Here is a 27,777-nt window from a genome sequence, read left to right as displayed (position 1 = left end):
TTTCCAGATCAGACAAGTGCATGTGGTTAGGAATCTTCGAATAGATGTTAAAAAAGTAAAAATAGTAGATGGTTCGTGAAGGGGGCTTTGTTAACATCTTCAGGGCAAGATGTTCTTAAACTTGCATTTCCCTAGGAAGAGGAGGAAACTGAGAAATCCGGATAAGTTCGAGATTTTTTATTTGCCTGTATGTAAATGTAAAGTTACTAGTGTTTTCCCTGGTTTTCTCAAAAATCTCTCAATCTAGAGGAAATAAGTAGATTTGATTAGCATAGGTTCTTCTTTAGAAAATTTAAAAAAAATTGCAACAACTGAAAATAACCCTAATTATTGAATGTATTCAAGTTCACAACGGAGCCTGATAGCAAACTCCCTCAAGTGAAAAGAAACATTGAAATAGTAGGACCGGAACCATCACCTATAATAAATAATTGCCAAAAGTAAAACATGCCCTGTAGGAAAACTAGGAAAATCTTGGAGACTGGAACTAAAAATGGCATATTGGCTATAAACGGCAGGACACCTAAGGTATCCTTGGATCATTAAGCATCTCGGGCATACAAGTATATAATAAATATAATATGACCTGACCACCTCAGAGATATCCTTTGCAAAATCGTACAACGTTTTGACCGACTACTAAAAGGGACTCCTCTTCGCACCTAAGGTTATAACGTGCCTACAGGAATTGAAAGGTGAACAGGACTACATTAAGGTCTGTTTTGAGACTGGTAAAAGCCCGCTGGCTACGGTAGTCTATACAGATGGCTCAAAATCCCAGTGTGGGGTGGGGGCCGCAATACTTAATATAAATAATGACTATTCCAGACAGTTTAAACTCCCACCTCTGTGTACGATCTTCTCCGCTGAAGCTATAGCCATAAGGGAAGCTATCAAATACATTAAACAGACAAAACCAGCCAAGACCATAATTTGTTCGGACAGCCTTAGTGTTCTGACGGCCCTGAAGAAAACAGATACTCCTGAAGATCCCATTATTCTAGAGATCAAAAACATTTTGTTAGCCTGCGGAAGCGGTATAACTACTCATCTTCTCTGGGTCAAAGGCCATAACAACAACCGATTTAACCAGCGGGTTGATGCATTGGCAAAAGCGGCTGCTCTATCGGGAAACGACATCAAAGAGATCTCAGCCGGGGACATTGTATCGCATAATAGGGTCTTATTACGCAAGAAATGGCAAAGCGAGTACGAACAATCATCCAAAAGCAAAGGCATCTGGTACTCTGCCGCCCAACCAAACATCCAGTCTAAACCGTGGTTTTCAAATGTTAAAAGAAATAGGAAATTCTTTACCACTATATGTAGACTGAGGTTCAACCACAATAAACTCCCATCACACCTGCATAAGATAGGAATTACGCAAACAAGCAAATGCTCGTGCGACGGTACCACAACGGCGGATGCAAACCACATCATACTGGGATGCCCACTGAAGACTACCGGAAGAGAACATATTTTTAGGGCGCTAAAGAAATATAAAATCCCACTCCCCACTACGGTAAACTTAATTCTAAACTATACGAACTTTATTGAAATATTAGATACCATATATAAATTCATCACCGATAACGACATCGATGTTTAAAGATATATAACCATCCTTGAGGCATGTTGGCATCCGGGAGGGGGACCGCGCGGGGACGGTCGGCTGGGGACCGTTGGGAGGGCATCTCTGCGCTCTCAGGGCACGTTACGCTCCAGACTGGGTGATGGTGTTGGGCTTTCCGTTACAAATGGACAGCCCAGGTGTCCTTCCTGGCCGGTCTCGGGGGCCGTGCTGGCTCGGCGGGGGCCGCCTTACGGGGGCAGGTAGCACCAAGCAATGAATATAGATGGCTAGATGAACACTAGTTCAAAGGGACTCGTTCCGTAAGTCCAGTTTTAAGCTGAAATCCACAGTACCAGTTGTGCGATAGAAATTTTAAAAGGGTTTAAAATGACAAAAAAAAATTAAATCAGACATCCAAGCAGCCCTAAAAGCATTAGCACATAATAAGGTCACATCTAAAATAATCGGTGAAGGCATTCAAAACTGACAATATCTTTGGTCCCGGGGCAAAATATGCCCAAAACCTAAATTTGGAAAAAAAAATGGACGAACATTAGAGATGCAAGATATAGTAAACCTTAGTAGACCGTAGTAAACTCATGATCAAAGGACCTTCGTCAAAACTGGCAAACGCATTACAGTTTGAAATTCAAGAATTTTAATAAAAATTATTTAATTAGGATGGTTTGAAAGAAAATTCACTAAAACACGGAAAAATCATTTAGTGATACATGAAAATTTAACTAACAATTTATCACCTAGTTTTGCCCTTAGTAACGCGTGTTAATAAAATTAATAATTAATTTTTTACTTAAATTTATTGTTTCATCAAAGAAAACAATTTAAAATAATTAACTTCGCTCCAAGTTAGCTCTGGAAAGGGTGTTAATCTAAAGAGTGTAAAAGGATTAGTAGTACTATAAACAAGTTATTAATGTTTTGTTTACTTAATCTTTATGTAATGTATTGGTTGAGATAAAAAAGTCAGTGTCACGAGCGGGAATCGAACCCACGGACCTTCCGCTAAGTACGCCGCTACTCTACCACTTGAACTATCGTGACTTCGATCCATTCGGACACTAACTTCCCACATCAACCCACCTTTCGTATTTTCCCTCCTTTTTGTCATTTTTCGATAGCTCAAGTGGTAGAGTAGCGGCGTGTTTAGCTGAAGGTCGTGGGTTCGAATCCCTCTCGTGACACTGAATTTTTTATCTCGACGTATACCGTACATAACGATTAACTAATTGAAAAAAGTTAATTGGTCAATTGGACCACGAACTCTAATGGGTTCTGTTTACTTTTTACATCATCTATTAATCTTTATATTTAATTATTATAGAAAATAAATAATGAATACAAGTGTCCAGGTTTTCTTTGCTTTGAGTCAATTATATACCTGAATATTTCATTTTGGCTGAAAAATTGTTTTCCCATTGTATAAGTGAAGAACCTTTATTTTAATATTTCATTTTATGATGGTAATTTCCATTTATATGATTTCTAAGAGCCCAATTATTTTATATTCAAAAATCAAATTAAAAAAGGATCATTTTTTTTATATATAAATGTATATAATAAGTACATTAAATTTTATTGATTTTTAATTTTTAATATAGAAACGAATTTTGATCATAATTTATCATCCAATTTTATCTAATCAATTTCTTCTAAGAGCCCCGATTATTTTATATATATATATATATATTTTTTTTTTTCAAAATCAGGAATTTGCTTTACATGCTTACATTTCTTCCATCTCCCAGGTTTTTGATGTTTAAAAAAAGGGTAACTTTGAAAGTAAACGTGGGTAATTTGAAGTAACAAAACCTGGGTAATTTGAACGGTAATTTTACGTTAAAAAAAAAGCTATAATAATACTGGAACTCGAAGTCTAAAGGCGCAAAGACACAACACAGCTGAAATACGATCTTTTGATTAAACTTACGCATAATCTCGTGCCTAAAATTTACAGGGTGCCGCATTTAAACGTTTTGTCGCGTTAAACTTAACCATTACGATTTCTGGCCTCTCTCGATGACGCAATAATAGAATACAAACAATACAACAATCGAGTAACAGATAAGTGAACGCCCTAGTTCTGAATTTCATAACATTCAGAGCGACTGCTTAAATATCTTGAAAATATATTTTACTTTTACAGTTTTTTATTAAGCCGGAGCTAGCAGGAAAAGTGTTTAATATGTGTTAATTTAGTTGGTTTATAAATTTCTCTTGGATCAACAGGCTCAGCGAATCACTGTCGTCTGAATAAGCAATTTAAGTTTTGTTAAGCGCGCTTCTTTCTCAGATAAAAATACTCTTTGCCGAATATTTAGGGTATTTTTGGTGGATTCTTTGATTCATTCATTCCATTGCAAATTTTGTTAATATTCCCGTTCCACAGGTATACCTGTCTGCGAGGGAAATTCCCTTTCTGCCACAGTGGCCCTTTTCGCCGAAACCAATATAGCAAACATTTACATAACTCAGCCCACAGCTGCCAGAGGAAATTACTAAATCAATTCGACCTTTACTCATATTTATTGAAAGTTGCACTCGATTAATTTTACACGTGTAATTAATTTAAAAAATTGTTGTAATAAAATTCATGTCGTTTAAAGAACAAGGTCTAATTTTTTTTCTGGAACGTGGAATAATATTTTGAAAAGAAACAATGTAAGTTTTAAACAGCATTTTTGAAATCTGTAATTCATGACGTTTAACGAACAAAAGTTTTTAATTTTTCTAAAGCACGGACGATTGGAAAAAAAATGGTGCTTTACATGCAAAAGGGTTTGAAACATTAATTGGCTCAATCTTGCTTACGTGTTACTACATAATTCTAAGTCTCAATGCTTAAAACCTCAGCAATTACAATTTCGCAGAAAGATAAGAAAATAGATTAAAAAAAACCATCCCCCGGAAAGTAATTTGTTCTCAGGTTTAAAGTGCTCATTTATCTAGAATAATAAACATTAGCATTAGGCTATTAAACACTCTGTCATTGAGAATAAAGTAGAACAGAAATGGAATAGTGGAAAATATTTCGCCTGAATGATAGCCTATTCATGTGAAACGGTGTAGCTTCATTTGCACCTTCATTATGAATTCGTTCGTGTTACGCTATAATAACGCCAACTCCATTAATTATATTATCAAATATTCTGGCATAATTACCTTCGCCATTTTTCCGACAAAAATACAGTATTTTTATTTATTTTAATCATTGTTTTTTATGGAAAGGAATATGAGATAAGACTTACTAGTAAAGATTAATTAGTTAGATATCAGGATGGTACGACTATAAAGAGCTATTGCATCCTAAGGTAGGGTTGGTAGAGGTTAAGGAAGGTTAGGTTGAATCAGGATTGCTGAATCTTTCAGGAACTCCTGAAATAAGAACGATTATAGAAGTTAAGAAGATCGGTATACTATTAGGCTAATAGATCCATGAAGGTACTACTAATGTAAGATTGGTTGGTTAAGAGGTTAACAAAGGTTAGGTTGTATCAGGATAGTTTTTTTAAGCTTGGGAAATAAGAATTGCTAGTAAACCTTAGAAAGATTCGGCTGGTATTAGGACGGTAGGACCATGAAGGAGCTGCTAAATAAGATTTGTTAGTAGTGGTTAGGGGAGACTATCGCGGTATCAGGATTGTTGATCTTATAGGAGCTCCTGAGGTAAGAATGACTAGTAAAGCCTAGGAAGATTAGGTTGGCACCAGGACAGTATGAAGAGCTCTTTTATCCTAAGGTTAGATGGATGGTAGAAGTTACCGAAGGTGAGTTTGTATCAGGATTGTTTCTTAAGCTCGTGATATAAGAATTACTAGTAAATCTTCGAAAGATCCGGCTGGTATTAGGACGGTAGGACTATGAAGGAGGATAAGGAAGGTTAGGACTGCTCCATACCATAGGTATCGGAATTGTTGGATCTTAAATGAGCTCTTGAGAGAATGACTAGAAAAGCATAGGAAGAGGTTAAGAAAGGCTAGGTTGAATCAGAACTGTTGGATCACAGAAACACAGAATATTTATTGCTGTTGAGATATGAATGATTGATCTGGTAGGAGCTCGTGAGAGTAGAAATTAGGGAGGTCTGTCTAGTATCAGGACGATAGGACCATGAAGGAGGATAAGGAAGGTTAGGACTGCTCCATACCATAGGCGATATTGAGAGGAAAGGAATATGTGACACGAGAAATTTCTTTCGGGAAACTTCTTAATCTCACGATAACTGATATCAGAATAATTTGTCTTTATAATAATAAATTATAAAATGAGTTTGACCTTTAAATTTCTATCAGACTGATAGGTTTTTACTAGATAATAAATCTGGTTTATGGCTTTCTACATTTACAAAGATCAACTTGTGTTAAGATTAATTTAGCAAATGTAAATACACGAATTAAAAGATTTTTTCCCCAATTATGTTAGTATTTAGTTAATATTTAAACAGTCGGTTTTTTGATCGGATCTAAAAGAAATACTCTTAGGTCGAAAAGTTAATATTGGAGTAACGTATTGCGTTGTGAGTAAAGGTTTGTTGACAGAACTGTCAGGTTCGGAAAGAAAGGAATAACGTATTGCTTCGTGGCTGGTAACCCCAGCTCACATCGTTTAAATATTTAGCATTAATTCAAGATTAGTGTCAGATTAATAATCTGTCACTGATCTAAGGAAGGATAAACGAGTTTGTTAATTAATTTCCGAATATCCTGTTGCTCGCCTGTCAGCCCTGAGTTGGTTAGAAGTTATCAAGTGACTTGACAACGTCATTTTCCAAATTCATCAAAGAAACACGGCCATTGAACTGATAATATTGTTTGAAAATGTTTAGGTTCGATATCAATTGTAAGCCATTACTGCTGTTATTGCGGTAATCCTCCCTTGGCCCACTTCCTGTTATATTGGGTTGTCCGGAAAATAATGCAGGATTTTGGTATTAAACAAAAAAAAAGAAACTAGTTACTTTAAAGCAATGTTCTTTAATCAAAATAATTTNGACATTCATACAAATGAGTAATCCTGTAAACGTAAACAGAATATTTTATATAGATTTTTTTTAATGAAAACTTAAAATCCTGCATTATTTTCCGGACAACCCAATAGATCGACCATTCTCTCCTGGGCTATCGGCCTTCGCTACCTCTCTCGGCGCAATTACTGCGAGAGGAGGTGGAGTTTGTTTACGTTTCAATTTCATTCAGTTTTGACGCCGGAAGTAATTAAATTATATAAATTGTCGAAGGAAATAATCAATAAATTGTTTATTTATAAAAAAAAGCCACCTTAAAAAAAAAGTTTAATTAATATATTCTTCCCAGTGAAAAGTCTTGTTTTGGCTACTATTGCATGATGTTACATCGAAATTAATGAAACCCTCCATGGTTCTGACCTGACCTCATGACATCACGCAACAATCATTGTTCTCAGTCATGGATGCCCTGTTGAGTAAAAAAAAAAAAAAAAATTGTACATTATTCACTGGATTTTGTATACGTTTTTAAAAACGTCAAAAACATTTGAAGAATGTAAACCCATATATGACGGAATTATATCTCCACTTTTGTACTAATGTTCATTAAATATAAATTAACAAAAAACTAGATTTGCAAGGTCCACTGTAAAAAGGATGAGGGGCCCAATAATTTAAATTTTACAGTAAACAAGAAACAAAAGCGTCCACTTTCTTGGACGTATACTTAACAATATTAACTCCATAATATGGCTGGGAACTAACACTTCGGACACGCAATAATAATTAATAAAATCGGGCATTCATTCTTAGAACTGACTGACTACATGATCCCGGAAACACTCTTTATCATATTACAAAGTCTCAACAGTCTATGAAAGAAAAGATGAATTATAATATATGACAAAAGGTCGGCACGTTTTGGTAATTTTTTTCTTCATCCTCACTCGAATAATTTCACTGGTCTTCACACTCATTTAGGAGGTACACCTCGGTCTTTCAAGCTGAAATGCATGTCATCAATGCTTGTACCTTAGAAAATCTTAAAAGAGGTTACACTGACAAAAAAGCTTCATAAGATCAGATAACCAAGCAGCTATTAGCTTAGCATTAGCAGATAAAAAAATCACTTCAAAACTATCCAAAATCTCCAAAACTTGGGGGAATACGACAAACACCCTGATATCTTGGAGACCAGGACATGGGGTAATTTTGGGTAAGGAGAGGGCAGACACACTGGCCAGAAGAATCCTCCATGATAGAATGGTTCCAAAAAAGACAAAAGGGGAAGTGAATAAATTGTAGAGGTGCTAGACACGTAAGCTTATGCTAAAATAACCCTTATCTGGCAAACTCACTTCTAAAATTAGAGAGGGCTAAACTCAGAGGAATATACCCTGTCACTGGCATCTGAGAAAACATCTACACAACATGGGCCTATTCAATAACGAGCTCATCTGTAAATTATGCAATGATTTTGTTAAGGTATGCTAGTGAGAACCTTCGGTTCTAAAGTTATTTGCGTTTTTAACATCAATTTAATACGGTTAAAAGGCCTTATTTTAGCCACTTGTATTTTCCTTCTTAATGGAAGACGGGAGTGATTCAATATTTACAAAACCCATCGGTGGCCGAGTGGTTAGGGCGTCCTACTCGTATTGCCACGCTAGAGGTTTTGGGTTCGAATCCCGTCATAGCCCATGGTTTTTAATTGATTATAGTATAAAAAATGTATTGTTTGACCCTTCGTCCACGACACCCAAATTATAGGTGGGACGTTAAGCCCTCGTGTATGACAGGAATTATTTACTATTTAGAAAATGTATCAAGAAAATAGAGAAAAGTAGTTCAGTGCGCTCAGTTTTCCAACCTGATTTACACTCGAATAATTTCACTAGTCGAACTTCACTTCACACTCATTAGCGAGGTACACCTAGGTCTTTCAAGCTGAAATGCATGCCATCAATGCTTGTACCTTAGAAAATCTAGAAACCAAGCAGCTATCAGCTTAGCATTAGCATATAAACAAATCGCCTCAAAACTATACAAAATTTCCAAAAACCTGGGGGAATTCAACAAACAACAGATCTTGGGGACAGGACACTTGGTAATTTTGGGCAACGAAAGGGCAGACACACTGGCCAGAGGAATATATGCAGTACTGTATATTGGCCTTGAACCTACACTTGGGATAACAATAACAAACCCAGAATCCACCATCATAAAACGAATCCAAAAAAGACAAAAGTGAATAAACTGTGAATATAAACAACCCTTACCTGGCAAACTCATTGCTAAAGTTAGAGCGGGTAGTGTAGGACTATTACAGGTCACTGGCTTCTTAGAAAACGTCTACCCAGCATGGTCTTATTCAATAATGAGCTCCATCTATGAGTTATGCAATGTTAAGGTGTGTTAGTGTACCTTCGGTGCTAAAGTTATTTGTTATATAACATCAATATAAACATACGATTAAATTGCCATATTTTCGTCCGACTTGTATTGCCACGCTAGAGGTTTTGGGTTCGAATCCCGTTATAGCCCATGGTTTTTTATGGATTATAATATGAAAAATGTATTGTAAAGTGGTTTGACCCTTCGTTCGGGACAGCCAAATTATAGGTGGGACTTTAAGCCCTCATATACAACAGGAATCATTTACTATTTTGAAAACCAGTCCAGAAAATAGAGAAAAGTAGTTTAAGTGGGCTCAATTTTCCAGTCATTTTTGACTTTTACTATGGAATTTTGGTGTTTCACCGTCTACAATTTTTTCCACTTTTCCACGAAAACTTTTTTTGCGAAGATTTCAAAAATTATAATCGATATGATACTAGACCATCATAGGAGGTGGTATGGCGAATCGGGGATCCTTTGTTGATCCAGAACTTTTAAAGCCGTAACGAAGAAAGCAACTGGCCAAAACTTTCAATACTGTGAATTATAAATACTTTTCAATCACTATAAAAATAATAACGATAAAATTTTCCTGTATTTTAACCATAGCTAAAATATTTTTAGGCTAAAGTAAAAGTAGCCAAATTTTCTAAACCAGCTATAATAGGCAATATAAATTTTAGCGTATGAAGTTTCTATAGCTTTTTATCACTGGTATTATTTAAAACTGTCTTTTAAAATGTAATTATTATTTATAAGTTGTACACTAATCGCATAGCGATTATTTTGGATAAAGAATTTTTCAAAATTTCAAACGTCTCTCCCTCAGAATCGCGTTCAACGGCGAAACTTTACTTATATAGTAACTTCGCTAAGAAGAACACTTGACTTAGCGATACTGGGTCGTGTTGCGTGCACGAGATCACGTACTGAACATAAAACACTTTGAAAAAAATATACTCTGTGCAGATTATTAAATATTCTTATCATCCAATTTACCCGAACATATAAAACATGACGTTCAGGAAAAACACATCGTTTCAATATGTACTAAGATATCAGATGGACAATAAATTGTTTAACAAGTTTATTACAGGTATAAATGATACCTTATTTCATTCATACTTTTTAAAGACTTGTACTAATAAAAGAATAATAAGGTAAGTTTAGTTCGACAAACATATGAAGTCATGGTTTCTGCGTATTTTTAGTTCTTTTCTTACCTTTCACGCGTATGTCCCAATATGAATCAATTTGAGCATCTCGATCTGTTAATCACTCTTTGCTTTTGTTTGAAAAACTAAGTCGATATCCTAAATTATTAGCCTCGTTTGTACCCCAGATTGTCAAGTACAGAATGTAAACCATAAAATACATATATACATCACCACAAACATGGAAGTCTGGACACGTTCACTCCCCCAGAGTATTCGATATTCTTTGGGGCGGGGTTGAACCGACTCCATTCTCGCTAATAACTTACTTTTACTCTCCAGTCATCACACCCTGGACTACTTGATATTTATCGGGGAGGGGGTAACATAATAAGTAATTCATTGGAGTTCGTGGTCCGATTGACCGAATAACTTTTTTCAATTAATTAATCCTTATGTAAGGTATTGGTTGTGATAAAAACAAGTCAGTGTCACGAGCGGAATCCCGCTCCGGTCATTACACGACATTTGAAATATGTCAAAACGGAGGGAAAATTCGAAAGGGGGGTTGAGACGGAGAATTGGTGTCCGAGAGGAACGAAGTCACGACAGCTCAAGTGGTAGAACAGCGGCGTATTTAGCCGAGGGTCGTGGGTTCGAATCCCGCTCGTGACACTGACTTTTTTTATCTCACCCAATACCTTACATTAATTACTTGAAGATTAATTGATTGAAAAAACTTAATAAGTAAGTTGTCATATTAAATGTAATTAGCAAGTAAATATGAAAAGAGCTACATAAATAAATTTCCTGTCTACAACAATCATACATTCGTGGGACAAGAAAGTAATATCGTTTTTCAATTATAGGAGAAATTAGCTCAATATTTACATTTTTGTCTACATACATTTTTTCACCTAAAAAACTATTTCTGTATATATTTGGCAAGTGTATCCACGAAATAATTATAATTTTATTTTTCTGTTCCAGATTTATCGCTCGAGGCATCCATCATACGGTGAGTGAAATATATAATTTCCTATGAAAATATATCAAATAAAACTTTTACCAAATAATGGCCGGTTTTTAAAAACATTTATTTATACTAGCTCACTTGATATTTGGTTAATATTTAGTTTTGAACCGTATCATACTATTTCTTTTCAGTATCATTGTGGAATTTATATTTATTGAAAAAACAGCTTCGTTTTTTTCTTTTTGAATAAAATTTGCGTCTATTTTTGTTAACGAACGTAGCAATGGTCGTAATTTGCATTCTAGAAATTATACACTAGTACAACTACAAATCTTTTTGTTTTCGACCATGTTAGTTCCATGATTTCTAGACTTTTCATGGATAACATTTGAACTATCTTATCCACAAATGAAATCCCTATAGATTTATCCTGTAAATAAACCTTTTACAACGACCTAAAAGTCTACGAGGGTTTAAAACCCAAAATAGCCACAAGAAGGGGTCCGAAAGAGACGATAGCAGACTAGTATAGTTTAAAAAAATGTACGGTTCTATTTGTTAAATTTAATTATTTAATATCGGAATTTTTTTATATAATATTTTTATATAATATATAATATTTTTTAAAATATAACATCAAAAATCAACCCAAAAATATGTACAAGTTTTACCGTAATCAGAGTAAATCAAGTGACATTTAATTATGTACAGTACGTTAAAAAATATGACAGTTCCTCACTGAAGAGGCGTGAAGTCGAATGATACGTAAACAGGCGAAAGTAAGCCCAGTAAAATTGGTCTGCTATTATGGTATTATGAACGCGAGGCTATGGACGTGGGGTCACCGATTTTAATGAAACTTTTTTTTGGTGATTTTAGTCGAAAAATATGTCGTTTTCGAACATTCTTGCCAATCCGCCCTTGGATCCGAGAAAAATATATTTTAAGTAATTTTTTTTTGAAATTAAAACCGGAGATAATAAAATAAAACGTTTGAAGAGTTTTTGTTGCTTTTATCCTTATCTGTTTCTTTTATAATGACATCAAATGTAAACATTGTTGACAAAATGTACAAGTTGAAACATACAGCTTTCTTATTCTGGTGATAACATGGAATTTCGATGCAATCCGGAGTAGGTTTAAAAATTAATTAATTTTTAAGAACGGAGAATAAAATGTGCCCTTAAAATCAGTATTTTTGTTTGCTATTAAAAAGTCGAATTTAAAGGCATTAAACAGCTCTTAAAACGAGTCCAGCTGGGTTTTCTCAGAGAATTTTTTCGCCCTACTTTACTGTAAGCATATTTTAATATTTGTTCATTTTTATATATATCTAATTTAATTTAAGATGATCCGTAATCTTCTTATCCAAGGTAAAAAAATCGAATTTAATTATTACGCAATGTACGGTTTAGTTGAAACGAGCGGGACTAGGGGGAGGGCTGATCCGGATGTCGTGGGTTCGAGTCCCTCCCATGAACTAATTTTTCAAGTCAGTCATACTTTGCATAATAATTAAAGTAATACGTTGGCTATTAGGGCAAACTTAAAACATATAATATATAATAATTATTTAGTGATCGTGAGATGCGGTCTGGTGTAATGTAGGTTTAGAAAAACATTTTCTTTATTGCGACAACGTTTTGATCTGACACATCTACCGAGAAAACACACACTTTGACCCCTGAAGATGATCGCAATAAAGATCGAAACGTTGGTACGATAAAGGAATGTTTTTCTAAACCTATATCACACCAGACCGCATCTCACGATCTCTAAATAGTTATTATATGTTTTTAGTTGGTCCTAATAACCAACCAACACCATATTACTTTAATTATTATGCAAAGTATGGTTGACTTGAAAAATTGGTTAAAATGAAAAATTAAATTCAAAAAATTGAAAAATGGCGGGACTCGAACCCACTACCTCCGGATCAGTCCCCCGAAGTCCCGCTCGTGACACTGATTTTTCAACTAAACCGTACATTACGTAATAATTAAATTAGATGTTTTTACCTTGGATAAGAAGATTACGGATCATCTTAAATGAAATTAGATATATAAAAAATAAAATATGCTTATAGTAAAGTAGGGCGAAAAAATTCTCTGAGAAATCCCAGCAGGATTAGTTTTAAGCGCTGTTTAATGGCTTTAAACTCGACTTGTTATGGCATCTCACGATCTCTAAATAATCACTAACTACTACACATATATATAATAATCTTGAAATACATGGACAACAAAGCAGAAAACTACATTAAAGAAAGTATCGTACTTTATATAGCTGTTTTTCTTGGATCCTAGGCCGCATTGGCAAGAATCAGTCACGTATTTAATATTTTTCCACCTAGTATTGGGTTGTGTCACATGAAATGTCCGTTTCCAAGCTAAAGGTTTTTTTTAAGTAAAATTACTTTATAAAATCAAAATCGAAGTATTTATCTTCATTTTCTACACATTTTTCCCAAAGCGTGGCCCACTTTCTTATGCCGGAACTGAAGATTTTGAGCTTTGAAATGGAACAAAATCTGAAAACGTTTTTTGGCTTTGAACATCACTTTCAAAAATTTTTCCTTTTACGAAATTGTCTAAATTCTTAAATAGGTGAAAATCTGTTGGAGACAAGTCTGGAGAATATGGTGGTTGCTGAAGAACTTGATAGCCAAGCTCTTTCAATTTGTTTATAGTATGTTTTACAACATGAGGCTGGCGTTGTCGTGTTACAACCGAGTTCGCAATGCGGGTTGTTTTTTGAGAAATCTTTTACGCATTTCCTCGCAGCATGATGTAGATGTAATGATATCATCTCTAGGCAAAGAGGAGTAGTGAATAATTCCAACCATGGATCACCATACGGTCACCATCAATTTTTAAAAAACGTAAATTTGGTTTTGGCCTACGCTGACGACACCGCAATCCTATCCTGTAACTCGAATCCTGTCCAAGCTACCTCAAACATCCAAGAACACCTTGAGCTTATCGAAGACCGGTGTAAAAATGGAGGACAAGACTGAACGAAGAAAAATGCAGTGTACTTTTATGCTGAAAAAGCAGTCTTTTGCTCTCCCTTGTACATCAACAACAAAGAGATACCAGTTTCCACTCAAGTCAAATACCTAGGACTATATCTCGACAGCAGACTGACGTGGAATCCCCACACAAGACTTAAAAAACAGCAACTTAATACAAGAATTGGACTACTACGAAGACTTTTAAGACCGAAATCGACTTTGACAATTAAGACAAAACTAACACTACACAAGACTTTACTAAGACCAATATGGACATACGGAGTAGAACTGTGGGGCACTGCCAAGCCTTCCAATATCCAGCGCATCCAGTCCTTCCAATCGAAAGCCCTTAGACAAATTGTCAAAGCACCTTATTATGTCACTAACCTCACTATCCACAAAGACCTCAACATTCATTTTGCCAACGAACTAATCCAGGCCAGATTCCAAACCTTCCATACCAACCTTTCGAACCATCCTAACCATACTGCTCGAACCCTATCCACTTATTCCCATCCTGACAACCCACCACGTCGCCTTAACCGACGATGGCCTCGGGACTTCCTTGATACCTAGTCATATACAATGAGTGCCAGCAATCGCTGTCTCCTCAAAGCATGTGCTCTACCGGTGCAGTGCTGGCATTAGTGCTAGTGTTGGCTGTGTGATTTATCATTCATGTGTACATATTTGCACAGTATACAATTCTGTATAGGTAACAAATAAATTAAAAAAAAGGTTTTGGCATGTGTCTTTCGTCGATGCCCTGACCGACGCTGATTGTCATACGCAATCCATTTTTCATCGCAAGTGATTTATTCTTTCAAGAAAAGGCCCGGTTTTTTGCCTGGCGAGCTGGGAATGTCTCAAGACGCTTTAACTGCTGTCACTCAATGAGCTAATGAGGGACCCATAGATCAAACGTTTTGACTTTTCCTATGGTACTTAATTGTCTTGACACGATAGCTGCACTTGCATTTAGTTGTGGTGCGAGTCCTCTGTTTGATAGTGGTTTTCTTCCACCTTAAGTTTATGGACATCGCTGTCAATTAATTGTAGGTCTTCCGCGGGGCTCGTTTTCCAATTCGTTCATTTATACTCCCTTCCCCAAACGCCTTACTGATGTTACTTGCAGCCTCAGCTGCCGATTGGCCGAGTTGAAACTCGTAAAGGAATATTACCCGAAAATCGCTTGTTTCCATGTTCATATTTGGCAGTATGCTAAAAAGTATGAAATGGATTGAGGAGGTCATCAATATAAACAAAAGTGGAGGATTAATTCTTGCTGCTTCATTATAATAGGTAAACAATTGGAAGTAAACAACAGAACCGCTATATCCTCTCTGAATTTCTATAAAATCAGACATTTCATGTGAAACAACCCTACATCACCAAATAAGGTTTCACCATGGTGATCTCATGTCCGTAGCCTCTTTTTGTAAGTATCAATATTGCTGTTAAAAAAATTTTCATTCAAACCTTAGATTTACGACTGTCAGTAATAGTCATGGTCATCATTACTTTATCATTCATACTATGAACAAATCGGAATTTGTATGACAGCAGAAAATTAATTAAATCTATGTCCCTTCCCACCATAGGTAAAATCGTTATACAAAGATAAAATATCTGAACCAACTCCCCCCTAAAAAAAACTCATTTTGCACAAATGCGTGCGCGTGTAGGTCCGTGCTTATGCTTGGATGGAACCAAGGGGTTAAAGACTTTGTGGGCGTTATACTTGGAACCGCTCCAGCCCTCCGACCGACTCTTGTCGATTCGCCAAGCGCTACTTTTTTTTTGCATTAAGCGTATTTTAAGCACGTAACGTGAATCAAGTAATACAGTTTCATGTCATTTATTCATTTTACTGTAAGCTGCTACAAGTAACGATGAACTTGTTTTTTATCCCCTTGGGTTACAACTATTTACGAATATTTTTCGTCCGACAGTGAACATATACTTTTTCATAGGTCGAGTTTTTGCAAATTGATAATAATTCAATTTGTTTGATAAAGTTAAAAAGAATATAATCGAATCGATTTCTTTGGTCATTACCATTCCTTTTGGTTCAAAACGTTTATATTTCGAAAAAAAAATAGAAATTTCTGATTCCTTTCTTCTCATTTATCACATTTATTAACCTGACAATCTTAGTTTCGCCAGATTATCACCATAGCAAATTATTTTTAAAATTTAATCCAGTTCGTCACATACGTAAAATAAAGTTTTCATTTTTTATTTGTACAAATGATGTATTTTGTTTTGTCATAATTAAGCACAAACTTTCGACAATTAAAAAGTTATTAAGTTCATTGTTTAGAACTGAAAGTTTTTCATCTTGCATTATTACAAAATTTCAACCCCTTCCTGGATAGACGGCGAGTGGATGAACTCACTAATGACTTTTCTGGGTCCGTCTTTTTTCGCTGGTTGACGTTACTACGTACGCGTTCCGTTTTCATGCCATTTTCTTCAATTCCTTACTGAAGAATATTCGCACTCACACTCATTCCTAAATAACTTTCCTGTAATCGTTTATTCCATCGCCCTGTACACACATTGTACAATAATCTAAACAAGGGGATGACTAGGTTGATGGATTTTTGGACTAAACTTTTTTTGTCGAAACACGTATGCACTTCTTTTCAATAGGCCATGGTTTCACAAAAAAAATTGAAAGTGGAAATTTTCCGTTTTTTAATATTTTTATTTCAACTTTCTACTTGCTCAAATCAACTATGTGAATATATAATTTTACAGGATTTTTTAAAATGTAGATTGCAGTAAAATATAGTAAAAGCTATCAAAGTTTATCAATAACTAAAATATTCTAAAAACCAAATATTTTTCAAGTAAACTAGTACATAATTTTTTCCCGTGATATAAATTTTGAAATATGAAATTTCGGTTTAGCACCTCTAGAGAACCCTGAATATAAAATTTTGTTTGAATTTAAATTTATCGACTTTTTGATCGACCAGGTAGATTGAAACGGCTATAATTAAAAAAGCTCGTTCCTCTTCTTTCAAAATGGTCTGTTTGACATTAAAATCCTTTCAGCTGTTTTTGAATTATAGCCGTTTCAATCAGATTTTCCAATAACTTTTTGATAATAAAAAACTTTATTTAAAAATTTAATGGCACGAGCGGGATTCGAACCCGCTCGTGCCATTGAGTTTTTTTATCTCGACTAAAAACCTTAATTAATTGTAATATATTAATTGGTCAAGCGGACCACGAAATTAGTGAATTTAAAAATTTAAATTTAAACAAAAATCTATATCCGTGGTTCCCAACCTGGTCGACCTCTTGGAAGTTAAACCAGCAAGAATGGACCTACAAAAATGGTCAGTTCAACATGAATCCATCCTGACAACTTGATCCTGACTCGGAATCATGTAACACAAAGTGTCAGTTTTGAATCTATGTTAACACAAAAATAGCTCATTATCTACGAAAAAAATTGCCTCTCGACTTAAACAATTGTTCCGTGGTAATGTCGTCACTGTTAAGAAATAGTGTTCCGAACGTTTTCTATATATAATGACTCGTGGCTTTTCTGCTAGTAAAAACACCATCCTTGCAGGAAGTCCATTACGTCAAGTGATTAATCGCCAGTCAAATCTGACGAGTTCTAACAATGCTAGCAAATGCCTTTGTTTTTCTTTAATAATTAACCTTTTCGTTAGGATCGACGTTCTGCAAAAAGTTCACTTCATGCATTAATCATTACGCTTTTTCGGAGCATTTTTTCCTAACGTTCACGTCATTGTTGATTATTGAACAAAAAAAGGATGGTTTATTTTTAATCATAGTATGGATTAATCCTAAGACCAGTTTTTCGACCACTGGTTATAAGAAGTGAATAATAGTTTGTTCTTTATTTAATTTAGTTTAATACTAAACTTTTGCATCCATCATAATCCATCTTCGTCAGTAAGCCTTTCGTAAAAGTTAACTAATTTTTTTCCTATGAACATCAGCCAAAATAAAGTAATTACGAAATACAATACATTATTATTGTAATTAAGGACTTTTTTCATCACGTGATGTTCATGTTGGCCTTTATATCAGAAGGTTTAGATAGTTTAGTTGTAAATACAATTCGTATTTTTTCTACGTTTCGCCAACTTTTGAGCTATAGCCATGTAAAATGAGAGTTTATGAAGTTTTGAACGTCTCAGTGATAACTCGAGAGATGGATGAAATTTTAAAGGTGCTCATCCGAATGTTCTAGATAGAGGTTAGTAATACTGCTATAATATAACTCCTCTACTTCCCAATTTTTCGAAATGCTTCGTAAAATTACAAATTGAACCAGTCCATGTGAAGTATGAAAGAGAATTCTGAATTGGTGGTTACTGGTTATTAACAATTCGGTCGATCGGATATCAAAATAACCGCCTCATTGAGCATCATTTAACATTCATATTTACTGGATGTCTGATGATGACGAATTTAGACTAGGAAATGGGGGTTTTTGTCCCCAAGCACTATTGCCGTCTGGCATATTGTAGTTTTCCTAATTCCTTAGTTCAGTGCAGTCAACTCGATATTTCTCTTAAGGTAACGTCTGTCGTTGCTAAAATTCGTTTTTCTTGGTTTTCTTTGCATGCCAGATTGTGTCTCCTTTGAGTAGTTGCTCCACATTCGAGGATGATACGAGTATCTGTTTCTTCCTCCTTCTCATAGCATCATCTGCAAGTGAGTCAAATTAGGCCTTCATTGATATACCCATGCTACGAATATTTTCTCAGATGCCTTCGCTGAGTTTTGTCCTATCTAACTAGAGAGTTTGCTGCCTTTGACACCTTCAGGGTTTGTCCACTTCTCATTTTGCCTTTTTGGATCTGAGATGGAGAGTTCTGTTTTTGTCATCTCAAGTCAGGTTCAGCGCCTATGTATGATCTTGCAGATCCTTCTCTGGTCAATTTGTCTGCCTTTCGTTGCCCAAAATTTCTCTGTGTCCTGGTACCCAAAATATCATCAGGTTGTTGAGTTTATTCAGGTTTTGGAGATTCTTGGTGTATTCACTGACCTTTTTTATATGATCTCTTTACTCAAAGATAAAATGCTTTAATAGCTTGGATTTTTTTTTATTGTCGTTAGCAAGTAACAATAAGAAAGAAATGTATACTTTAATTAAAAACAAGAGTGGATAATCCACATTTGTTGGTTTATGCTTTAATTATGCTACAATAAGCCGAAGGTCGTGGGTTCCAACTTTTCCATTTTAACCAAGACCTTACATAAAAAGAGTAATTAATTGAAAGAAGTAATTTGGCCAATCAGACCACTAAATATAATGGATTATGCTATAATGTTGTCTATTGTGTCACTATCACAGTCATTGTCATTGGATAGGCGATCTCGTGGCCTCTTTAGTCGTTCAGTAGTGTCTGAGAGGATTAGTCGGGATGTGAGTTTTTCGATTTGAGGATTTATGATGGTTAGGAAGGTTTTGGGAAGCTTGCGATCTTATGCATCTAGGTCAAAGGAATATTTAGGTCCGGAGGGTAGTTTCATTTGACACATAAGTGGAGCATTAAAGATTTTTCTTAGAACATGGGTTAGGAAGTTTGGATGTGAGGATATTGACATGTACTCCCAAAGAACCCCAAATTAAGAAAGTTCCCAGTATCTTGACGTTTTCTCATGTATGGGTGTCCCACGTCAAACATTTGTCGACGTAGGTACCGCATTTTGTCCGTTGTTCGGAGGGGATATTAGTGAAGTACATTGGTGGAGGGATTTTTGCATAGAGTGAAGAAAATTTCACGAATATCTGATTTCCAAAGATTGAAGATGAATTTAATACTAACTTTAAAACTTTTTATCCTAAAGTAGGTAGCTTCGGAGGTACACAGCACTGTGAAGGTATACATAGACAAATTAAACAGCTCAGTTAAGGGTATAAGTAGTTTATATCTGGCAGTAATTACATTCTTGGAGGAAAACATATGCCCCTAAACGTCATTCTTTACCGAACAAAATTCAAACCAGGAAATTATTATAATTTATCATCATGTTTTCAAGATTGTGTCACAAGATTTAAAAAAAACCATCTACATCAGACCGTGCTTCCGTTAATTCTGATTTTTTTACTCAGTTGTTTATAATGTTGGCCAAATGAATAATCCATATGTTCGACCTCGAGAGCCGAACTCAACCTTGTCAAACGCCCAAAAAATCGCTAAATTTTCGACCTTTGTTCAGTTTTTGGCGATTTTAACCCTGAAGGACTAGATGTTTTTCGATCATACCTACTAAGTACGTTTTCGAAGTAGTCTAAATTTTCTACAATTAGAGACCAGAATCACAGACGGTTTTTATAACGATGGGACTGAATTGAAGAACATTATCAGATTCTTTTACATAGTACTCGCTTCTCTGCCTTATTACTTTTTTTTATTAGCTATTTATTATATACTATTAGTACCAACCAATGTAATTAACAATTATTCAGAAATCGTGAGATGCGGCATGGTACGATTTCACGATTTCTGAATAATTATCGATTAACGATCACTAACCACCACACAAATGTAATTAACGTTTTATTTTCTTTCCTTGCAGTTAAACTTTTTATTTTTGCAATAAATTGCATAATGTAATGCAATTACCCATGGTCAATTCATTGTTAATTGGTTGTTAATTCTTAAATCTTAAAATAATTCATTCATATACTATAATTCATACGCGTTCATGAATGTAATTTATGTAATAACAGTCAGAAGATTTTGCAAAAGTGCATATTTTGATTGATCCATTTGCAAGTCGAAAAGGTACATATTTTTGCACTTTTACGTTCCGATCAATAAGTTTTATATTTAAAATATGAAGGAAAGTTCGTTATGAGTAAAGCTGATAGATAGGTACAGGGTATAATTAATAGGTTTGACCGATAACGGAGTTTATTATAGGTCATTAAATGAAGCCCGCACTGGTAATTAGTTTAAATTCTCCCTTCATAATGTAATATTAACGATAAAACTTTCGCTCTCATTAATTGAAGACGAAATTATTGACTTTCGTTTTGATAACGATAACAAACTCAAACTTCCAGAATAACTTTATAACTTTTGATACCATTATTTTATTACGAAAGAAAAGTTAATTTATAAAAATTAGTCGATTGTGGTTTATGTTCCTGGAGAAATCTCTAACTAAAGGATTTTTTTTTAATTTGTAGGCCCTTCCAGTATACCAGCATCGATTGTAAATAATTTATTTCGGCGCCTTGTACATTTAGTCTGTAAACATTTTTAAGGATGAAAAATTTCTGTACGTTACTTCCCAATATACAAATGCTAATTAGAAAAAAAATTATAAATTATTATTAGCAACGTACTCCGGTTATTTGTTTAACAATAGGTTGTAAGTGATTACGTAAAAAAAGCATCTAATTTTAACTTCGCTTTGTCTTGGCAAATTCTTCAACTGAATCGAGTTAATGATGCGGCCCGATTATTGACTACCATTCAAAGATAAGGCAGCTTGTGAAAGATAAAACTTCAAAGTTAAAGCTCTTAAGTTATTTAAATTCGAACTTCGCACAACCAACTTCTAGATGGCAATTAGTTTCAAAATTCGCCTTGTGACTTGAACGTCATCTTATAAACTTTTCTTTTTATCAACTCGTTTCGGCCATTTGCGATAAAAAAATTATTTCAAAAGAAAACAATAAATTAGATACTCTATCTTCATTGACGTCAAGCACAAATAATGATTCAACCGCAAATAAACTTTTGGTCTGGAATTGGGTCCGTTTTTTGGTAGCTATTTCACTGGTGGATTTATCAGTTTCTTGGAATAAATGACAGATGTATGATTTTTTTATTTACATATATTAAAATAAAAAAGATGCAGTTTAACGTTAATTTAAGTTTGTAAGTTTGTAGGAAGATGAGATGGTCTGTTTCAATCAATTTGGCAGAGAGATGATTCTCCCCATAGGAAAATCTAGAATGTTTCAACGACCGGTTTCACTTTTATTGAAAAACATCATCAATTTGTTTACTCATAATATATTTAAAATATAATGTGTTTTAACTTGTACATTTTTGGTTTCGTCAATCAAAATGAACCAAAGTGCAAAAGCAAAGATTCAAAAATCTCTTGGTCTTTCGGCTTGACCAATGTGCACATACTCAACTTTATTCATGCTGCAAATTATTAGCCCCTTTAATTAACAAATCTTGCATATCGGCAGGTTTAGTCTTGCAATGTGATGTGGTCGGTATATAAATAAAATTCGTCAGATTTCAGGTAAATTATAATTTTTTCGAACGCTTAGGAATGACTAGAGCTTTGCGTTCAGAAGCACTATAATTTTTCTTTCTGTCTAGAGTTTTCTTATAAATCGATAAGCGGGATTCGAACTCTCACTCAACCATCCACTCGGACGCTAACTTCCTATGTCAATCTCACCTTTTGCTCGAGTGGATCGAAGTCAAGATAGCTCAAGTGGTCGAGAAGCGGCTTATCTAGCCGAAGGTCGTGGGTTCGAATCACGCTTGTGACACTGACTTTTTTACCTTAACCTTAAATTCAGATCAATTAATTGAAAGATATTATTTTGTCAAGCGGACCACGAAAACTAGTGAATACTTGAGTACGTTAGAAGATAAAGATATCACTAAAAACTAATTTTTATATAAATATATATTTTTTTTTGACTTTGCCCTACAGACATTCAGTCAATGTCAATTAATTGGTGACAACGCCAACCGACCTGGGCCACCCCCAAAGGGCACTACCCCATACACCCGCTTCTCATTCAGGTTTACATCTAATTTCGGTTGTATTAGGAGGATGTGGATAAAAACCGTACATGGCAACAGAGGCCCCTGGAAAAGTCCACATCCTCCCGACTTACCGGGGACCATTTGCCCCTTGGAGTACCCCCCGGAGACAACCCGAGACAGCCGACCCAGCACCCCCAGAATGACCCAGGTTCCTCACATGTCAATCAACCAACTGATAAATAAATAGTTATTAATAATCTATACAAATGTACCAATATCAGCAAACAACTTTCAATATAAATAGTCAATAAATAAATAAATAAAATAGTATTTACATCGGTAATAAATAATCAATTGATAAATAAATAATTATAAATAATCTGTACAAATGTATCACTATCAGCGAAAAAATTCCTATATAACTAGTCAATAAATAAATCAGTATTTACATCGATACTAAATAATCAATCGGTTAATATATAATTAATAAATTACTAATATAAATATATAAATTCTACTACATAAGTAACAATGTAAATCTTTAATAAATTAATAATTGGACCGATATTGCATTAATCAATTGACTAATTATCTGGCGATTAAGCCTTCAGATCATTTTTATTCAAAAATTCAAACAACGTCTTAAATACCATTTCATTTTCAGAACCTATAAGGCTATTAAAATTGAAGGGCTTCTCTACCTCTTTGTAACTAAAGATTTGTTCAAACATGACATTTCTCTTCATACTCCGGACAGTCAAACACAATATGTTGCATTGTCTCGGGTTCATCGCATGTTTCACAATTTGGAGAGAGTCTTATACGAATTCTGTTCAGATAAGCACCACATATGCAGTGATTCGCCCTGATTCTGATAATCGAAGAAAAAAACGCCTTGCTTCCCCTCATTGCGAAAATCCATGAAATGGGACGGGGTTCAGGAATGAAAGCCTTAAAAAAAGAACCTGCCTTATCTCTATTATACCACTTTTTCCATTGTGACAATTTTTTAGTTAGTACTCTCTTTATATCAGATTTGGGTATTCTGACGTTCTGGACTTCTGGACCCGATGTAGCTTCCTTTGCCAACCTATAAACAATTTCGTTATGAACCACTCCACAGTGACCGCGACACCGACCAAATGTTACTTTTTTGTTTTTTAGGTCTAGGTCATATGTTTTGCCAACTATTTCCGTCAACAGGTAGTCACATTTAGCCTTAGGAGAAAAATTATGGATTTGAGAAACTGAGATTTTGCTATCTGTCAATATACAAAACCAGTTCCTTCTATTGTGGCAATATAATCCAAGGCTTTTAACAGAGCATACATTTCTGCGGAGAATATAGACATCATTGAAGGAAGCGTAATTTTACTACAGAATTGCTTAGTAGGGGATTTTATAAATATAATCATTTAATGAATGGGCAATTTATAATCTAATCTAAACCAATAGTTAAAACGCAAATAAGCGAGCTGTTTTGACCAAGACTTTCAACTGGAGTTTCAATGCTGTTGTAGAGAGGAAATCGTCGTAAAAGTATGAAATATAATATAAATTAAAAATAAAACATATTCGACTGATTTGTAACAATTCGAAATTTATCCATGTACTGAGATTCACTTCTAAATTCTGACTATAACAACCCTACACCCAAAACCATTGAAGACATTTAAAAAAAATATATAAAAAAATCTACGTCCTAAGGAAAAACATTGAATGGCGTATCCAGATTGGTGCAGCATTTTTCGTCGCACCATAGGAAAAATAACGAACCGTCTGTTTGCATGAACTTTCTTTTAAACAAAACTGTACATAATCAACTTATGAGAAATGAAAATTAGGTAGTTTTCTATTAAAAATTTTTTTGTAAAAAGTCCAACAAGTCCAGGAAAATTTCGTTTCGAGGGTTCGCAACAACAGAGATCATATCAACACTCGGGGTGCCAGTGTTTTTGAAAAAATGCCTATTGCAAGTATGTCGGGTTCGAATGTAGGGCCGCTCCTGGATTTGAACCCGGGACCTTTAGTTTACAGTGATGAACGCTGTGTCAATTCCTAAACACGGAGAAAATATTTAATGTGTTAAATGTTGTGCGTTAGCGTGTCCGACTCTCGACTCGTGGCTCGATTCCCACCGTCAGAAAAAAAAATCGCTAGAACTGATTTGTAGCTTAGATCCATCAATGAATACAGCAGCTCTGTGTGAAATATCCGGGAGCCTTTATTTTCCAAGTCGAAGTAAATGCGGGTCGTTGAGCTGACTATGATTGTCATTAGCTTCGGTTTATTAAAGTTGATGGTATTTGTCCGATATTATGACATAACTATAGAGACAGCCACACTGCTCTTCCCCCATATCCCAGGCGGACGCCTCCGCGTGCCCCATCCTGGGGGTGCCAGTTTGGCACCGCAAAGTTCCGGCGGGGGAATTTGAGCCACGACCACTAGGCAGAGGAAAGCAAAATGTCACCTGCAAAGCCCTTAAAGGGCCTAGAAGCGGGACAAGTAAAAGAAAGTCCTAGTGGTATTTGTCCGAAATCGGGAAAACCTACTAAATTAATTAAGCCCATAAATTGTGCAACTTTAGCGTTAGGTTACCAAGAATTGGCCTTATTCTTGATAGATTTCTTATTTTCTCTGAGATATAGACTGTGATAAAAAGTCTAGAATATATGCTAACTGAAATATAGCACTTGAAAGTAACACTAGCCCGGTTTTCTAACCGGGAAAACCTCGAGCCCATGGAAGATTAGTGCATAAAAGGAAGATGAAATTGCTCGAGGGCATCCGAATCACTTTTACGTTAGCACAACAAACTTGCCCTAGACTATACGTCAACAATAAGGAATTACGGTTAATCATAACACTTCTATACCTAGACATGATGATGTGGAATCCCTATACGTAGTTGAAGCAAAAACGTACAGAAGACCTGGCCAACTAAGAAGAAAGCGGCCAAAATCAGATATGACAGTAACAAACTTACGCTTGTGAGGGGCTCTTACCACATATAGGGGTTAATAATTTAGCAGAGTGCTAAGAAACGTTCCTCCTCATAAAAAGGGAAAGAAAAGGTAAAAAGGGAAGGTTCACAAAGGAGAAGACAAAAACTCTTTTGTTATAAGAGTTTATTAAAACCTATTTACAATGTATACATATATATCCCTATATCCTACCGTCACCATTCGTTTAAGGAATTCCCAAACCCAGTCAACAGAAATAATAATGTTTTCTTTCTAGCTTACGGCTCCCTTTTAAAAGAGTAATTTCCAATTTACGGAGAAGAGATCCGACCTGTTTGCCGTTTCGCATACACCTAATCTTATCCCTCTCTTTCCTACATCTCCTACCACGACGTCACTATGGTGGGGAGTCAATCATGTATGTGACACGCTGTAGAAAAATAATGAGATCTTTTTGGGCATACGAAGTTGAACTAAGGTGTACCACAAAGCAATATACAAACAATTCAATCTTTCCAACCAAAGTCCTCAGAAATATCCAAGCTTTCTACTGTCTGTAAAATGACCATCCAAAATGACCTCAAAATTTCCTTCGTTTAAGACAGAAACCGTTTCCGCTTCGTGATGGTCCATTCTAACCTTTCATCTCTCTTTCTAACCCTTTCGTTAAATTTTTCCATCCCAACCTCCTGAATCCTCCTCGTCGCCTTAAATGAGTCTTACGCTTTGGGTTTTGGCTGTCTAGGCATACCTCGGGGCTCCAGTTGTCATCAGATAGGTCAATTTAGCCTCCAACGCAGTCTTTAAATCCATTCACTCACTTTTAAATACATTATTTTTTATTTACAAACCATTCACTCACTTAGGGGGGTGGAGTTCTTGATATTCTTCCCTCATTTTCTACCCACACTTATAACTAATCTAATTGATCGTCGAACTTAACATAACATAACTTAACATTCCCCCATCGGGCCTCACACTACACCCTAAACCATAAACCTAGGTGCATGAACATCCTCATTCATTCTTAAAAATGTAAATTGTATCTTATTTGCATACCATTCATTCAAGTAGGTTAGTGGAATACTCAACATTCACCCTTTACACATATGATATAGGTAATCTAATTGAAAGTCTATGCGGTAATCAATCAATATTCCACATCGACCATACTACAAAGTCACGCTAATGTTACTCTCATAAACCCAAAAAAGAACGCAAAATGAGATAACTATCAGTACTGTAACCCCTAACCATCCCTAAACAATAAAACAGTCCTTTTTCCTCGAAAAATCGGAACAGGCATACCAAATAACGCTGCCTATCAGGTCGCACACCTACATGCTCTCTATATGTAAACAAGGTCATTCCGACCATAGACGCCCGGAAATATTTGTTGTTTTTTATGCGAACGTTGTTGACTTAAATACTTTTTAGAATTGATTTTAATCGATTTATTATACAGATTGTCTTTTGTCTGGTTTTAAAAATCACAATTGTAAAAAGGATGATTGTACACAAACATGCCCGATCAAATATAAATACTAAAGAACATACGAATTGGAACAAAGTGTATCAACAACAAACCACGCTAAGTCAAATATTTGTTATCTCACTAAAAAATAGTTTTGTTAATAAAAGACAAAATGTGATAGTTAAATTAAAATTTGTTTGTGTGCATTTAACGATTCGTTGTAGAAACGTTAACATTTTCGCGTGTCATATCGCAAAATCAGACAAGATATCGTGTTTGAACAAACGGATCACGACTAATTATATTATTGATATTTTAATAAATCATTTCGATACTAGTTGTACAGGTGAATTTACGAAAAAGTGGCCAGACCGACTGTCTGCAATGCGTATTTTTGAAAGCGAAAAGGTGCTCGGATCCCGAAGTGTGACAATTTATATTTGTGTCCAAGTTTATTCTCGTACGAGGCCGCTAGACAATACGTATATAATTT

General features: G+C 35.1%; 2 protein-coding genes across 2 annotated transcripts in view; both read left to right on the top strand.

Annotated features, from left to right (window-relative positions):
* LOC106662103 (neurocalcin homolog) overlaps positions 1 to 27,777 on the top strand; it is a 325,618-nt gene that overhangs the window by 18,153 nt on the left and 279,688 nt on the right. The gene's annotated exons all lie outside the window — the stretch shown is intronic.
* LOC106662113 (neuronal calcium sensor 2) overlaps positions 1 to 27,777 on the top strand; it is a 316,486-nt gene that overhangs the window by 17,577 nt on the left and 271,132 nt on the right. Inside the window, exon 2 of the mRNA XM_014385924.2 lies at positions 11,096 to 11,123. The gene's annotated coding sequence lies outside the window, so the exon portion shown is untranslated. The remainder of the gene's footprint in view (positions 1 to 11,095; positions 11,124 to 27,777) is intronic.

This window comes from Cimex lectularius, unplaced genomic scaffold, assembly GCF_000648675.2.
Source record: "Cimex lectularius strain Harlan isolate CLEC.00 unplaced genomic scaffold, Clec_2.1 scaffold1, whole genome shotgun sequence".
Lineage (NCBI taxonomy): Eukaryota > Metazoa > Arthropoda > Insecta > Hemiptera > Cimicidae > Cimex > Cimex lectularius.
This window is presented reverse-complemented; position numbering and strand designations above follow the sequence as displayed.